Here is a 17,099-nt window from a genome sequence, read left to right as displayed (position 1 = left end):
GGAGAATTGGAATTTCTGGGTCTTCAACTTTGCAACAAAACAATTCCCAAGTTTTAAATCAAATGCACAAGATTAACAGTCAGAATGATACGGATTTAATTTTAAAAAAAATAGTGTGAAGTTTGAAATCTGTTTAAGAAGCAGCCATAGAACTGAAAAAGTAGAGGATAGCTGATGATACGTCCTGTACTTGCTCCTGCTTTTTGTTTTTTAATTGAGATATAATCGACATGTAACATTAAGTTCTTCCTTCTTGCATTTTGCATTGCCAGACTGTGTTGTTTGGAAGCAAAGCTTCATTGTTTTTTGGTTAGTAGATTGTACCTTTGTTGGTGCAGACAAGGTGATGACAGCAAGTGGTTCCAGGAAACCCTAGTTAACAAATCCTCTTTGTGTTGTGTGAGGAAGCTCGGGCCGGGCTCCTAAGTGGGTGACATCAGCAGGCCTCCCACCCACTGCTCTGAATCCCTCAGAGTACAAAGACTCATTGTTAATGACTTTCACTCTGAACAGCTGCTGGTTTTTGCTGGCTTCATTCACTGAGAAGATGGTGATTATACATCCCAGATTTCAAAAAAATCTGTCCTGTTTCAGACCATGTGTCGGGCCTCCTGCCCTGGTATCTGATTAGGAAAATAGGATCACCTTAAGTATGGCAAACCCCTTCCAGCTTCTCTGTCCACTTGGAGGTTTTCGCCACATGTCTCATTGTTTTGGGTGCTTCTTTAGGTGGTATTGCTTCCTCTTTCTCCAATAAGCAAAATTCCCCATGAGTCTTCAGTGGAAGTACCCTCTCCTTAGGGATCCTGCCTAGAAGGGATTTCAACATAGTCAATACTAAAATTAGATCAAGTAAGGAAGGAGCCTATTACCCTATCAAAAGTTACCCGATCAGAATTCAGAGATAAATGTCCATTATCACAATAAAGTTCAAAGCCTTTAAAAATGCCTAAGAGGGTACATTTGAGCTGGTGAACATATTTATCTTGAAAAAGTCACTGAAAAAGGCAGGATGAGGGTTCAGCTTTGGAGATCAGGTAAGAGCAAAGAGCAACCTCCAAGCCGCCTGGGGACAGAATTGCCGTCCACAGGCGATAGATCAGGCAGTGCGCTCATTGTTTACTCTGACACTGTGGCTTGGAGAACATACCAAAATCTCTGGTATTTTCTATGTACTTAATGCAGTGAGCCAGGTAGACCAAAAATGCTCAGGGCATACTTGCTGAACTACGACAAGTAACTTTTACTGCAATGACTGTGTTTGCTGTTCCAGATTAATGCATCGCCACCATCATTCTGGTTCAGAGTGTCAAAGCATGCCTGAAATGCCATGAAGGATGTTTGTACTTGAAGATAGTTTTTCGGGGAGGTAGANTTATACTCTCTGACTTCCTTCTTCCTCCATTGCTACCTCTACAAGTGTAAGCAATTTTTACCAAATTAGTTTTATTCTAGTTAAGGATTACTGTTTGTTTGGGTTTTCTTGTCTCACTTTTTTTCTTGTATTCCACATTATCTTTTTCTTTGGATTACTTATTGTCATTGTTGTTTTGTTCAAGTGCATTTTTGAGTACTGTAATTATTTTAGAGATAGTGTGTTTGTTGGCAAAACTTCTGAGTCCTAGTGTGTTCAAAAATATTTCGAGTTTGCTGTCACTCTTGATTGTAAGTTTGCCTTGGTATAGATTTCTAGGTACAAAATTATTTCCCTTCAGAATTTTGAAGATATTGCCCTTGAGTCTTTGGCACCCAGGGTTGCTGATAAATCTGATGCTAATCTGCCTCTTGTTCCTTTGTATTTGATTTTACTTGTGTGGAATTTTTCAGAATCATGTTCCTTATGATTTCTCCAGGATTTGTCAGTGGACCTTTTCAATGTATAAGTTGTGCTTTCTTCAGCTCAGGGAAATTTTATTTATTTATTTTTTCTCCATTTGTTCTGTCCTTGTTTCTCTACCTTCTTTGTGGAGCTCCTATTAGGTAGATTTCTGATCACCTTGATCAGTTCTTCATATTGCTTAGTCTGATATTTTCCATTTACTTTGTCCTTTTTATTTCAAATTTTGGAAGATTTTCCTCCCTTCATCTTTCAGATCATTAATTTAATTTTCAGTTGTATAGCTTCCATTGATCATTCATTCATTCAACAAATATTAGTAAGTTCCAGGCATTACATTAAGTGCTGAGATTCAGTGGTGAATGAAGTCCTCTTACTGGATTTTTGTTTTTTCAATAACTCTTACTCTGCGAATGTTCTTTTTGTATGAAGGAAAAATATTCTCAAATATTCCTGAATATATCAAATGGACCCTTTCTTTTTAAGATGAAAATTTTGTTCTGATCTTTTTCTTCCAGGTCAGGTCTATTTGTTCTTTTTTGCGTATTTGACTCTCATGCTGTTGGCTTTCCTTAATGTCTGGTGATCCTGTGTTATACTTTACTTTTACAAATGAAGAACTAGGTTGATGATTGTAGGTGAGTGTCATGGGTTTTATCTGCTTTTGTGTGGGTGTGCTGACAGACCTCTCCTCTGAATGCAAGATGTAAGTTCTCTGTAGGTGGGTGGGGAATGTCCCTAGGAAGCATTTACTTACATGGGTGTGGAGCAGACAGGTAGGACATTTTGTATCAGTCAGAATTCTTGATTCTAAATAACAGAAATGGGGTCTGGATAATTTATGCAGAGAAATAATTTATCAGCAGGCTATTAGGTAGGTAGCTCACAGAACTGACCAGAAAGAAGGCTGAAAATCAGGCTTGGAAACCCAGCAGGAACCAAGGGGGCCACGGCCAAGAAAACTCTGCAGAAATAGGTTAGGTCATTGCTGCCATCCTTTGTGGGTTCACTCCAGATTCAGTTCCTTTGTTCCCTGTACTTCCTGTAAGCTGAGTGTTTGATCTAGAGGTTTTACATGATTTATCTGGTTTTTTGTTGTTGTTGTTTGATCGTTTTTTGGCAAGAATACTTCATAGATGGCATTGTATAATTCCATAGGAAGGCAAGTACTGCTAGCAGACACTAATTATCATTGTTGAAAGATTTTTGTCTTCATTTTTTTTTTTTTAAGATTTTATTGGGGAATTGGGGGAGGGGAACAGTGTTGGGGAATCGGAGAAGGGGAACAGACAAGTTGCTGTCCTTTNCCATAAGACACATTTCAAGACGTTAAATAAGTTCTCACTAAGATATCAGGATAAAATATACAAGCAAAAAAGAGGAGTCATAAAAGGAGAGAAATCTTCAAAGGGGTTATCCAAAAAGTGGTAACATGGCTCAAATCCATTACCTACATTCAAGGTAAAACGATGTTGGGGCTCTGAGGGGTCTCAATAAATAGCACCTGTCTTCCCCACACAGGTTCTGAACAAACTGAGCAACAAAATGAAAGGTAGCTGATGAAGGCCGAAATGTCACCTTCATTACTGGAAAAGGCTGAGCTGGAAGGCAGGGCTTAGTGTGGCAGCCAAGTGGGGCTGTTCACTGAACCCCGGATGTAGGCTGACCTTCTGAGCAGAACAGGTCTGTGTGCCTGAGGGCAGGATTACTACCAAAAGGAAGAAGGGGGATCAGGCTAAGCTTTCCCCGCGAGTGAATAATGAGTAATGTCCGCACGTGGTGCCAGGAAGAGGCTAGTGCAGGGCTCTCCGCAAGAGTAGGGAACAGCCATTCCCCGCAACAAAAGTCAGAGGGGTTGAAGATGGCAAGGGAAGATTTGTGAAGAGGGTTTCTCTGGAGGACACTAGTCTGAAAGCCCCTCCCACCCCAAAGTTGGTTTCCCACTGAAAAGGTTTCATTCAGAGAGCTTTACACCCATCTGCAGCTTTGAGGATGAGTGCGTAGGATGCTGGCAACTAGGGTTTGGTTCCTACCTGGAAACCCTGGAAGGAAAGAGAATTCTAACAGTGGGAGTGAAGGAGAGGTGGCTGGACTGTGTGGCGAGGATTGGAGGAGAAAGGAGAAACTTAGCTCCTGTCCGACAGGGCCACCTAGAGGGCCTCTTAGGATTCAGCAGGGAGAAGCTGGAGTTTTGACGCAGAGCTGATTTAGTTGATCAAGGGAACTTCAGGTGAGAGGCCCCCAGCAATGGGGGATAGTGGGGACTCTCAAAAACCCATGAGAGCACCCCACATGAGGAAAAGGTGGCTTCCAATCTCGTTGCCTAGCCCAGAAAGAGAGAGGCCACCTAGTGAGATAACCAGCCAATTTAGAACTTTCCTCTCTTTTCCCCACTTCTTTTCCTTCTTCCTGCTTTGATTCGGGAACAAACTATGGTTAGTGAAATGGGCAGACAGTTGGAAACACTAGGTAGCGTGTTCCCCTTCCCTGGTTTCTTGCCTACAGAAGGCCCCAGATGAGTGAAGGAAAAAGTTTCACCTTTAAATCTGATTCCAAGAGTTGATTATTACACAAGATTGAATATTCTAACTTTTAAATTGAGATTATATTGGAGACTTAAAGTTTCTGTAGGACTTCGTATTACTTAAGAGTGTTTAAAAACAAGTCATAGGATGATGGAGGTTTTCATCCAGTGGCAGGGGAAGAACTTTCTCCCACTAAAAAATTTCAAAAGAGAGTGGGAATCAAAACCAAAGTTGCTTTCTGATTTGAATAGATTATTTTCTTCCTTATATTGAACAACCTATGGACTTCATTTTGTTGGTTTTCATTTCTCTAGCCCACCAACATAGGATTGTTTGTGGCATCTACATTTACTAAGCGTGCTGCCTACACCAGCATTTGGGCATTAAGAACACTGGAGACGCCATCGGACCAAGGGCTGAATACCACTAAAGGACTTGCCACATTTTGCCAGGTGACATGATGTATGTACAGCAACTCCAGGGCTGTTCCTCCAGCAAGTTATAAACTCAAGAAGGAAAATGATAAATGCATTCTAGTCAGTAACAGTGGTCTTTCTATGATCACTTTCTTCTCAAAACACTCTCCCAGCAAACAGTACTAAGTGAAATTTGGTAAAAGACTCCGTCCATGGGGCCGGCCAAGTGGTTCAGTTGGTTAAGAGCGCGAGCTCTGAGCAACAGAGTCGCCAGTTCGATTCCCCCATGGACCAATGAGCTGCACTGGAGCCGAACTGCCGCTGAGCTGGTCAACAGGTGGCAGGATGACTCAGCTGGTGACAACGTGTGCTCCTAACAACAAGGTTGCCGGTTGGACTCACGCATGGGATGGTGGGCTGTGCCCACCTGCAACTAAGATTGAACACGGTATCTTGAGCTGGGTGTTTGCAAGCTGCTGCCAGGCGGCTGGATGGCGACTGGACTTGGAGCTGAGCTAGCTGCGCCCTCCACAACTAAGATTGAAAGACAACCACTTGGCTGTTCCCCTTCCCCAATTCCCCAATAAAATCTTTAAAAAAAAAAAAAAGGCCCTGTTCAATCCTGCCCAGGCAGAAGAAATCAACTGGAGTTCTCATCACCATCTCCCAACACCCTTTATTGTTTGGTCAGCATAGTTTCCTTCTGTAAGACATGAGTGATTTCCAAGGCTGCTTTAAGTTTCTTTATTATACATGAAGTGATTGAAAACTGCCAATCACAAATCTGGCAACCCCTTCTCATGAGCTTAAAGACTGTTCTGATTACGATAATTACATTTTTATGAATATCCTACCTAGAGAGTAACAATTTTACTATGTCAGACGACACCACACAAAGATGCATCAATTTCATCTGCAATGAAAAATAGAGCCTAATAGCACAGTTATATTTATATGATAGTCAAACATCAAGATGCAACATAAGTACTGTAACTGAAAGACTTCTGATCATTATTTAACCTTGAACTGATGATTAAGGGTGAAGGCTTGTCAGCTTTCATGAATTATTTTTTCATGATTTTTGCTGTTTTGATTTGATTTTTAAAACTCCATAATTAACTCTTATTAACATGTAGATTCCACCCCCACCCCCCATGATGTGGGCAAGGCAAAAACAACAACAAAAAAGATTAATAGATATGATTTATGGTCAAAGAGAGTATCAGGTAATTATAAGACATAATTCTGTTTCAAGTACAGCAATGCCATGCCCACTGGTTTTCTACTTTAGTCAGCTAAATTTCTTCAACCGTGATGCAAATAATGGACACAGTATTTAGGTTTGATGCTCTAAAGACATATTGGTTTAATGCAAAGAAAAGTGTTCCATTATTACAGAGAGTGATCAGTGCCAAAGTGTGGCCTGAGAACCAGCAGCATCAAGCATCATCTAGAAGTCTGTTAGAAATGCCAATTCTCAGGCCCCATCCAGACCTGCTGAATCAAAATCTCTAGCAGTGGGGCCCAGGACTCTGTCTTAACAAGTCGTCCAGGTCATTGTCTGAAGTTTGAGAACCACAGCTTTAGCATCTTATAACTATTTCCATTGGCTACAGTGAAACATTGGCAAGTAGAGGCTCCAATCCCGGCAACATTATAGATATTCCCTGTTATTGCAGGGGTGTGCTTCAGGGGAGCCTAAGTGAACAAGCTCTTTTGGTAAAGTCCTCAAGTCCAGGGGCTCCTCTTCAGTAGATTTTCTTTTCTCTTTAGATCTCCCAAGCTCACAAGCCATAGTTTCTTCCCATTGCCAGTCATAATGTTAGTCTGTCCTCCTTGGTAGAAGGGACCTTTATGATACCTTTCAGAATGTCAGAAGGTTTCCACCAGCCTGACTCCCCATTGTACCTTACCCTCTGTTACAGCCATTTCCTTGAAGTCATCTTGAGCTGCTTAAAAAAATTTAACCTCTACCATGATGTTCTTCTATATTTCTTTATGGCAAAACCTGCACTGTGGGTCAAAATTATTTCCCAGAACTCACCAGAAAATGGCATGCAGAGAGACCACATTGCAAGCACTCTTAATGCAAAATAACACAGTAGGACATACTTTTCGCACAGAGTGCTTACTGGCCTGGATCTGTGGTGTTATCATTATACAATTTTTCTTTGGCTGAAAGGATAAGGTAACTCTTAGCATGAGAGAACTGTATCACAGTGTTTGGTAATAGACTGTTAGATAGATAGATAGATAGATAGATAGATAGATAGATAGATAGATATTTTTTAAGGAAGCATTTTAGAAATTAATAACATTCTAATGAATCAGCATGCATAGGGCAGTGTTAAATGGAGTCAATGAATATGACAAAAAAGTAAATGCCATCTTGTGATTTAATCTTCATATTATTTAATATATTCTGTATATGAATATAGTCGTTTTAACGGCCCAATGCAAGGTCAAACATTTACAACAGTGGTTCTGAATCCTGAATGTGCATCAGAATGATCTTTAAGTTGGTTAAAAATACAGATTCCCTGGGTTCTGAGAGATTTTTATTTCGGGAGTCCTGAGGAACTCAGGATTCTGTTTCTAGCAAGCACTTCAGATGGTTCTGGTGGAGATGGTCCTTAACTTTCATTCTGAGGAATACTGCACATCTATCTCAGAATGAGGAGGAAAATGGACGTGAGGGTGAGACAGTAAAGCTCAACCAATTCCACAGGAGTTGTACCTGTTTTGGATCCTTGTAGTGCATTGTTTCAAGCCTTTGAATAGCACATATATTCTGCCTAGTTCTAGACTTATTTGTGTACTTGCCTCAGTCCCCCAACAGACTATAAGCTCCCTGAAGCACAAGAATTATGTGGTGTACTGACCTTTGTATGTTCAGCTGGGCTTACACAGGCCTTCTCACTACTGAAAATGTGCTCAGTATTTGTCAAATGAGTGAAGACAATAAGGGTAAAAACGCAATTCTAAGAGTGTGTTTGAAGCAGACAGTTTAATCTTGGCCCCCTTTTACCCACCAGCTGTAAGACCTTCAAACCATGCCACCTCTCAGTGACAGAGCCCAGCGTTTGTAACGTGGGAGATCAGTGTCTTCCTCTTTCACAGAGCTGCTGTGGGGTAAAAATGAGGTAATATATGTGAAAATGCTTTAAAATTGTAGAACCACTTCACTTTTCTTGAATATGACTGTCTTTTCGCTCTACCTCCATTTCTCCCGTGAATAAGTCCCAGATGGGATGACTGAGGCCAAGGACATAAAATTTACTTCTGGCCAATAGGAAAAGCAAGTCCTATTATTTGGAATTTAAAAGAACCATGTGACTTCCCCAACTTCAAGGAGAGTAAACAGTAAGTTAAATACTAAAAATTTATAATATGAGTGGAAGAAACACCCCACAGGTAATAGCATAAAGGAAGGGAGATACACAGAGGAGCAAATTAACTATTCATATTGCAGTTTGACTCTGAGATGGGGACGTTCAGAAGTCTGTGTTTAATGAAATGATGTCTGAATTCTAGTGGCTCCTTTGAGGTCACTTAAAAGGTAGCAGGTGTCTGATAAGATGAGCTGAGAAATACAGGTATATAACATCCCTTTAAAAATCTCAAGGTAGGGATTACGACCACCCTTCAAGCTGTAAATCACTGGAGAACGGAAAGAAATGAAATCACTTACTTACAAGGGGCAACGTGCCCTGAGTGGTATATGCTGGTCTAGGACTACAGCCAGTCATAAATAAAGACAATGTGCTGAGTTTTCCATAAAGCTATATTTATTCAATCGAGCATACTGTCTTTTATTCTAAGATTAGGTCTTTCCTCGTTTTGGCTTATTGAAATGTCCTTGCTTTTATGAAATGTCAGTATATTTTAAAACAAGTAAACGAAAAGTTGATAATGATGTTATGACTCCCCATTCAAATTTATTTACTCGTCTTGAGTTTCAATTCTAGATCTATTCAAGGCAAGTGGTTTGAGGAAAGTTTCTAATCCACTTAGGCCTGGATTTCTCCATATGTAAAGTCACACAGATTAATAATAACAGATGCAATAATAGTTGCAAAGATTTTAGCACAGTTTGTAGTACATAGATCAGTAATTGGTGATGGTTATATGAAGAATAAAGACAATACGTAAGTGCTGTCATCAAGATATGTGAATTAGGTAGAGTGCTGATGGTATGAAATTATTGTTTTCACTTCTGTTTGATGTTTTTCCATTTATTCCATGGAAGTCTCATTTGGGACCTGTCCATGCCTTTGCTCTAAGAGTAAGTCTAAGCAGAAAGCACCAAGGGGAATTTCCTTTTCATGCACACAGCCAACCCAACAGTCCTGTGTGTGGTGAACTTTCCAGAACCATAATAGAGTGGAATTGTGCCTACTGGCTGAACTTCTTAAACTCAACACCCTTTGTTCTAGGGCTAGTACAGGAGTCGGCAAACTTTTGAGACAGAAGAGCCGCCAGGGGTCAGCAAACTGTGGCTCGCGAGCCACGTGCAGCTCTTTGGGTACGTACATGTGGCTCTGAAGTAAAATTGAAAATGAAAATAAAACTATCATAGTTTCACTTATAAAATTTTTAAAGGATATTATTCACATGATGGTGATTATGTAAAAATATATTTATGGCTCTTGAATAGTTTTAAAATTGTTGTGAGGGACAGGATTGGCTCTTCCAGGGGGCGGCAAACTTTTGAGACTGAATGTACCCAAAGAGCCGCATGTGGCTCGCGAGCTGCAGTTTGCCGACCCCTGGGCTAGTACTTCCCTATTGTATGATGTGTATCTTTGTATTTCCAATGTTTAAATAGTAGTTAGTCTGTGTTTGTTGATGATTTGAATGAATAAATATAAAAATGAATCTCGGAATACAATAGCTCCATAGAGCATTAGGGTTTTCCTCATTACCTGCTACTGTTTGTTTCAGGGACCTAGCTGAAATAGATAGCATTCTAACAGGTAACCTTGAACTTACTAACTTGCTAAGAAAGACAGCAAACAGGAAAAAAGTGGGAGTTCCTCATGACTAAAACACATTTATGTTAAGTCCATGATGGATATTCCAGGTGTTTGGGCAGCCATCTTCCTGGTCAAAGATTTAAGCTAAATTTGAGATCAATGTCTAATACCATCCAGACTTGTTGACCTAAGAATCCTGTAATTAAATTTTATCAGTCTTCATTGATGCATTGATTTTTTTTTTCTTCCCTCAATATGGCCTACATTTTTTTTTTTATGGCAAAAGGATTAGAAAACGGAATGGAACTAACTTTCATTGAGTGCCTTACATATGACACATATTTTGTATATTTATTTAAGCTTTGTAGCCATTTTGCAGTTGAGGAAACTAGAACTCAAGGGGCTTAAATAACTTGTTTGTGGATGTACAGGGAGCAAGTGGCAGATCCAGTTTTGTGTGTCCAAGGCTCATTCTCTCACTCTGTAACTTGTCATTTGGCCTTTTCTTTCTGACAAATGTGAAAGAAACATGAAACAGAGACTTTAGTTACAGGTAGGAAGGTAGGAAGGAATTGAGTGTGGTGTGGTGAAAAGTCATACTGCTTCTCTATAGGTAGTATGTGATTTGGGCCCTCAAATTACCCAACTGTAAGTAAGCCCACAGTGTTGGAATAGATGACCTCTGAGTGGGGTGACCATGTGGCCCAATTTGTCAGAGCAGCCTCATTTATACCTGCTGTGCCAAGGCAACTATTATTAGCACCCCCTTCTACTCTTAAAAGTGTTCCACGGATTATAATGCTGCCCTATATATATGGTTCTTTCCAAGTTCTTTTCAGTTATGCCAAATTGAATCTAATAAGTTTTCAGATGACTGAAGCAACATGAATTTGAATTTTCATTTTCCAGGCCTGTGAGATATAAGGGACTGACAGCACGTGAGATGACCTTTGTCTAGAGATTGCTCTGCATTTTGATAAGGATTTTTTTTCTCTGCTATTGTCCCTTTCCTTTAAAAGTACACTAATAAATCCCCTTCTAGTCAATTTGGTTCCAGTTAATTTGACATCATTATATAAATATTTGTTTCCAGTTCATACTAATAGTGGCTATCACTTACTTAGAGTGCTTCGAATTAGTCAGGCTAAGTGCTGAGAGCATTATCTCATTTAATGCACTTGTGTATGCTATAAGATAGTTTACTCTCTACATAAGGAAACTGAGGCTTAGAGAAGTTAAATGACTTGAAAGTAAGAGATGGAGCCAGGTCTTCCTAATCTCTTAACCATTATACTATACTGAGATGTATACACAGGCACACACACANAATGTTTGTGCCACCAAATGAGGTAGAAATGACTGGGGATTGAGACAGTGGGGGGCAATGGAAGAAAAACATTAGCTTGTATAAGTGGAACAACCTAATGTCTATTAACAGATGAATGGATAAACAAAATGAAGTCTAGCCATACAATGAAATATTATTCAGCTATGAAAAGGAATGATGTACTGGTTGATAGATGCTACAATATGACCAGACCTTGAAAACATTTAGTAAGTGAAAGAAGCCAGACACAAAAGGCCACATATTGTATAATTCCATTTATATAAAATATCCAGAGTAAGCAAATCTATAGAGTCAGAGAGATTTCTTTTTTCTTTTCTTTTTTTTTTTTGGCGGGGGGCTCAGGATGGGGAGGGAAAATGGAGAGTGACTAATTAATGGAGGTTTCCATTCAGGGTGATGAAATAGTTCTGGAGCAAGACAGTAGAGGTGGTTGTATATAACATTGTGAATGTGATAAATGCTGTGGACTTATACAGTTTAAAATTTTACCACAGTTAAAAAAAAATCTGAGACAACAAAGATTTTAGCATGTATGTAGGGAAACTCAAGAGTTTAGTTTGGGACATGTTAAGTTTGAGATGTCCATTAAATATTCACGTGGAGCTGGATGGAGGAATCTGGAGCTCAGGGGAAAATTTAGGACTGGAAAAAGAAATCTGGAGTCGTTAGCATAGGGATGGCATTTGAAGATAGAGGACTGGGTGAGACTACCTAGGAAGGGAGTGTAGAGAGAGAAGAAAGGGAAGACTGAGTACGGGGCTACCTCAATACAAGATCAGGGACAGGAGGCGGAGCCAGCAAGGCAGAGTGGGCACACTGGCCCCACAAAGCAGTAAGAAAGTCAAGAGGATGTGGCATCTCCAGGATGAGAGCATTTTGTGGGGGAAGGGTGCCAAACTTATCAGTTGCTGCTGAGAGATGGAGTAAGAGGAACACAGTTGGATTTNTATTCTTTGTAATTTCATCTTTCATTGCTTCCACCATCCATCTTTACCTTAGAGTAGAAGCATCTGCCTCAAGTAAACAGACAACAGATTTTGACTAAGGGACAGGTTCTCAGGAAAAACAAACTAGGTATTAGAAAGTGGATGTGATGAATATTTACAGGTTTGATGAATCATACAAACCTTCTTCTTTTGAGAATGTCTTTCTTTACTAAAGTATAACAGAAAACAGACATTTGCTTTTTCATTTACATTTACTTAGACAATACTTAAAAACCACCAGTTAACACTCATATCATTCTGCTTTTATTTATTGTCTGGCTAAATTACAAAGATACAGATGTCTTAGATAGACTCCATCCCACCATTTAATCTATCCCAATGACATAGATACCAAAATGTGCATGTTTACATAGTGCAGCGGTATGAAAAACATTTTTTTTCCTTCCTTTACAATCCCTGACTATAAACAGGGAAAAAATTAATTTCACGCCAAAAATTTTTGGTCACTTTAACAATCATCCCATTTGTGCTACTAAGATAACAAAATTGGTATTACAAGTTAAAATATAAAGGGCTAACAATTTTTACAAATATGCAAGTAATCTGCTACTTAGACATAAAAAGTTGATTTCTTTCAAATCACAAAGTAAGGCACCATTGGATTAGACATTTTTCTCAGCTTTTACTAAATAAAATGCATAGTGAAATAAATACTGAACACTGAATTTTAATACTGTATGTAATACATTTCAATATAAAATGACATGTGAATGTTAAAATACTGTATTGCATCTTGAAAACATTTATCTGGAAATTTTGTGGAAAAAAACATGTAAGCTCTGATTTCAGGGATGAAAATTATTCATTTTTGTGATTTGCTATAGTTGAAGATTTTAGCATAGAACTTATTCAAAGTTTTGGATGCAATTAGGTTGCTAACTTTGAAAGCAAGGGTATAGGTGTATTAATGAAGCATTCACTTAAAAAACACACTCTAAAATATCTCTATCCTGGGTGAATGGCTACTTTGAGCTGTGACCCTCTTTCAAACTTTAGGATAGCACCTGCAAAGTTGGGATATACAAGGAAATGGGCCACTTTACTACCCTTTACAAAATTCAGATCCACTTCCTTTGGGTCAAACTTTTCTCTGCCATATTTGCTAGGAAGGCCTCTTTTCTAAACTGGGTCATTAGGCTTTCTCATAGGGATTTGAATCAACAGTTGATATCTCATTGAAGAATCCAAAATAAAACGATGCTGCTATATTACCAAAATACTAGAGATAATTTTTTTTTTTGAAAATACTTTGCAGAGCTTGTTATACCTTTATATTTCTTGATTCTTTTTGGGTAAAGGGCCCCAAGTGACTGAATGACAAATGAATGGTAGAGGAGAGGGGCGAAAAACCCAAGTTCTCTAATGTACTAAGCCCAGGACTTTGGCAAGGAAAGTTATAAAAATACAATATATTCAAATGGGTAGCATTATCATTTATTAGACACCCCATTTCTTAGAACTCTAAGTTCTTTTGCTTTTATATAAATGAAACATTTATTCTATAAATAGGAATGCTTCTTTCAAATTTTTCTTTGGACTGATTTCTTGTTAGCATTTCCCAGTAATACACGAACAATGCGCTGAAACCATGATACAAAGTTTAGGTATATAGGTATATATATACCTATATATGTATACACACACACACACACACACACACACACACACACACATGTGACCATGTACTTTTTCATGGTAATTTTAAACTTAATCAACCATATAAAACATCTAAATTGAAAAAAATTAGTCCCAGTAAAGTCTGTAAACAAAATCATACAAAAAAAAAAAGGCAAGGCTGGCTCTTCCCTATGGTCCTTTTGGGAGCTTTATTTGCATAGATCCAAGGCAAACGTTTCTCCTGGATAGATTCAAAACAAATCCCCTCCAATTTCCAGTAGCAGTCTCTTTCTCACAACCCCATAAGCATCAGATTTAGATTTTTAGAGTTGCCCATCCTCCTAAATCTGGTCCCTTCTTCCGCGTTCTGATTTGCTACCTTTCCCTGACTTTCCCCCACTACAGAGCCTACGTGCCTCCCTGCCCTGAGGAGCAAGGTGGGCAGGAGACAAAGGAAGCCACTTCAAACGCACAAGGAGGAGTTCAGCTGTCAGGTGAGCTCCAGCCTGCTGATTCTGAGCCCGGAAGTCCCAACAGGCTTTCAGTTCCTTTCCAATGGCTTTATTCCACGTGACTGTAAACCCTATTAGATCAATTTCTGACCTTGGTACTATGAAACAATGCTTGTATACAGATATTAATGGAAAATGAAAAATAAGGAAGCAAAATCTAGGATCAAGCTGTCTGCCAGACAAGGCATTGGGTCCTAACTTGATTTTTAGTTACCACTTGAATGGCTAAAGCTCATCTTGCATTTTTTGTTTTTTAAACAAGAGGCTTTTGTGTTAGCCTCTGTCTTCTAGACCTGCACTGCCCAATATGGTGGTCATCAGCCACATGTGGCTTTGAGCCCTTGAAATGTGACTAGTCCAAGTAGAGATGTGCTTTGAGTATAAAACACAAACCAGGTTTTGAAGACTTAGTATAAAAAAATGTAAAATATCTCATTAATAATTGTTATATGAACTGCAGGTCAAAATATTTTGGATAAAATATATTAAAATTAATTTCACCTATTTCTTCTTTAATGTGGCTATGAGAAATATTTAAATTGTATATGTGGCTCACTTTATATTTCTGTTGGACAGCTCTGTGCTAGAGCCTACCTCAGAATGCCAAAGACTAACCTATAACCACAAAAATTCCATGTGAGCCCTCACTCAGCAACTTGCTTAGGTGGTCTGTGGTTCATGGAAACGGACAGAAGGCCAAACATGCAAAAAAGGCATGAAAGCAAGCAGCTCTCAGGGACTTGAATATCATCTGCAGCAAATAAGCAGTGAATGTTTGAATTTGGCTGGTTGAAAACTAGGACACAATTCATCTCTGCCTACTTGCCATAAAAGCCAATCGGTCCCCAAGCAGTCAACGCTGGCAGGCTGTAGCTGAAGCAAGCAATAGCTTTGAGAGTATACACTATATAAAAACCTAGGTGCATTTCTTCACCAGATTCCCACCCTGCACATACTTATTCCTACGTCACCCTCTCTTCTTTCCTCCTGCCAATATGGAGGGGACAGGGGAAGATGAGGGGAGGAGAATGTGCAACTCTTGATAACAACAACAGAAGTAGCTCTTGGGCTCGGGTGGAGAAGAGCAGGCAAGGATCACCTCGGGGTGGGAGGAAGGGGTGGGGCACCCCTTTCTCTTCGGTTGGATCCACCTTGATAAAAAAATAGATATAACATAAATTTTGGTTAGAAAGCTTATATTCTCATTGTAGAAACTCAAGTATGTTTGCGAAGGTACCCACTACCTCACCCCCTGTGACCAAGGCTGGAAATAACTAGCACATGTGGATGAGAAGTGAGAAGTGAAGAGAAGGGCCGGCTGAGTGGCTCAGTTGGTTAAGAGCTCACTCAAGAGTGTGAGTTTGATTCCCGGCCCGAGCTGAGCTGCCACTGAGCCACCAATAGGTGGCATAATGGCTCAGCTAAAAAAAAAAAAAAAAAAAAAAAAGGACAGCAACTTGTCTGTTCCCCTTCCCCCAATTCCCCAGCACTGTTCCCATCCCCCAACTCCCCAAAAAAAAAAAAAAAAGAAATGAAGGGAAGAAGCAAATAATGACCTGAACGAACATTATTCAGGATGACCTATCAGTGGCTACCAAGTACTTACACAAAGTTAAGAAAGTTAAAAACAAATGCTTTTCTTCTTATCACAAACATACTATGTGTTTATTATAGATTTAGAAAATATAGATGAGTAAAAACAAAACAAAAAATTCACCCATGCTTGCATTCCTCAGAGATAACCAAACACATTATTTTCCATATATAAACAGTTCCCTTTTGTCTTCCAAAACTTTGGGTCATTTATTGTCAGTTTGACATCTTTCAGTCATTGATCTTTATGAATAGAATTATTAATGACACTGCATTCCATTACATAGATATACTATAGTGTATTTATTGAATATACTTTTGTTGGGCATTTAGGTATCTTCTAATTTCTAAGCAATGCATTTTTGAAGGAAGTCATCCTAATGGGTGTGGAGTACAATTTCTTTGTAATTTTATTTTCATTTTCCTTATGATTAGTGATGTTGAACATCTTTTCATGTGCTTATTGGCCATTTGTATATCTTCTTCAGAGAAATGTCTATTTAAGTATTCAGCCCATTTTAAAAATTGGGGCGTTTTTTGTTGTTGTTGCTGTTGAATTGTAGGAATTCTTTATATATTCTGGATATTAATTCCTTATCAGATATGCGATTTGCAAATATTTTATACCATTTCAAGGGTTGCCTTTTCACTCTGTTATAGTGTTCTTTTAAAAACTATGCATGTTTGTGGGCTATCAGTACATTGTAACCAGGTTTAAAATCCATTCACAAATTTTGAAATTCATTTGTCCTACACACATTTTTCTGAGGATCTTAACAATTATTGGGTATGGAGCAAGGTGCTGAGATGCTGTGAACAGGTCTACCGGGGCATGTGTCAATTGAGTCAGTCTGCTGTGGCTACTGCTCTGAGACTCAGGTGGGCTTTCACCAACAGACTCCTTAGCAGGCATCTCAACAGCGACCCTACCGTGTTTCCCCAAAAATAAGACTGGGTCTTATATTAATTTTTGCTCCAACAATCTACATTTATTCATTTATTCACGTACAAAAATCTACCTTTATTCAAACAGTCATGTCTGGCTGACGATCTTAGCTGGGGCTTATGTTTGGGGTAGGGCTTACATTACGAGCATCCTGAAAAATCATGCTAGGGCTTATTTTCCAGTTAGGTCTTATTTTCAGGGAAGCACGGTAGTAGCCAGCTTATGGATTTTCTGAGATAGAACCAAATCTCTGAACAAGGAGAAGAGTCAGAGGAAACACTGGCAGTCCATTACCTTGCTTCTTCCTCTTACCATCCCAGCC

This window comes from Hipposideros armiger, unplaced genomic scaffold, assembly GCF_001890085.2.
Source record: "Hipposideros armiger isolate ML-2016 unplaced genomic scaffold, ASM189008v1 scaffold_205, whole genome shotgun sequence".
In the NCBI taxonomy this organism is placed as follows: Eukaryota; Metazoa; Chordata; class Mammalia; order Chiroptera; family Hipposideridae; genus Hipposideros; species Hipposideros armiger.
The sequence above is the reverse complement of the archived record's forward strand: the minus strand, read 5'-3'. Positions refer to the sequence as shown.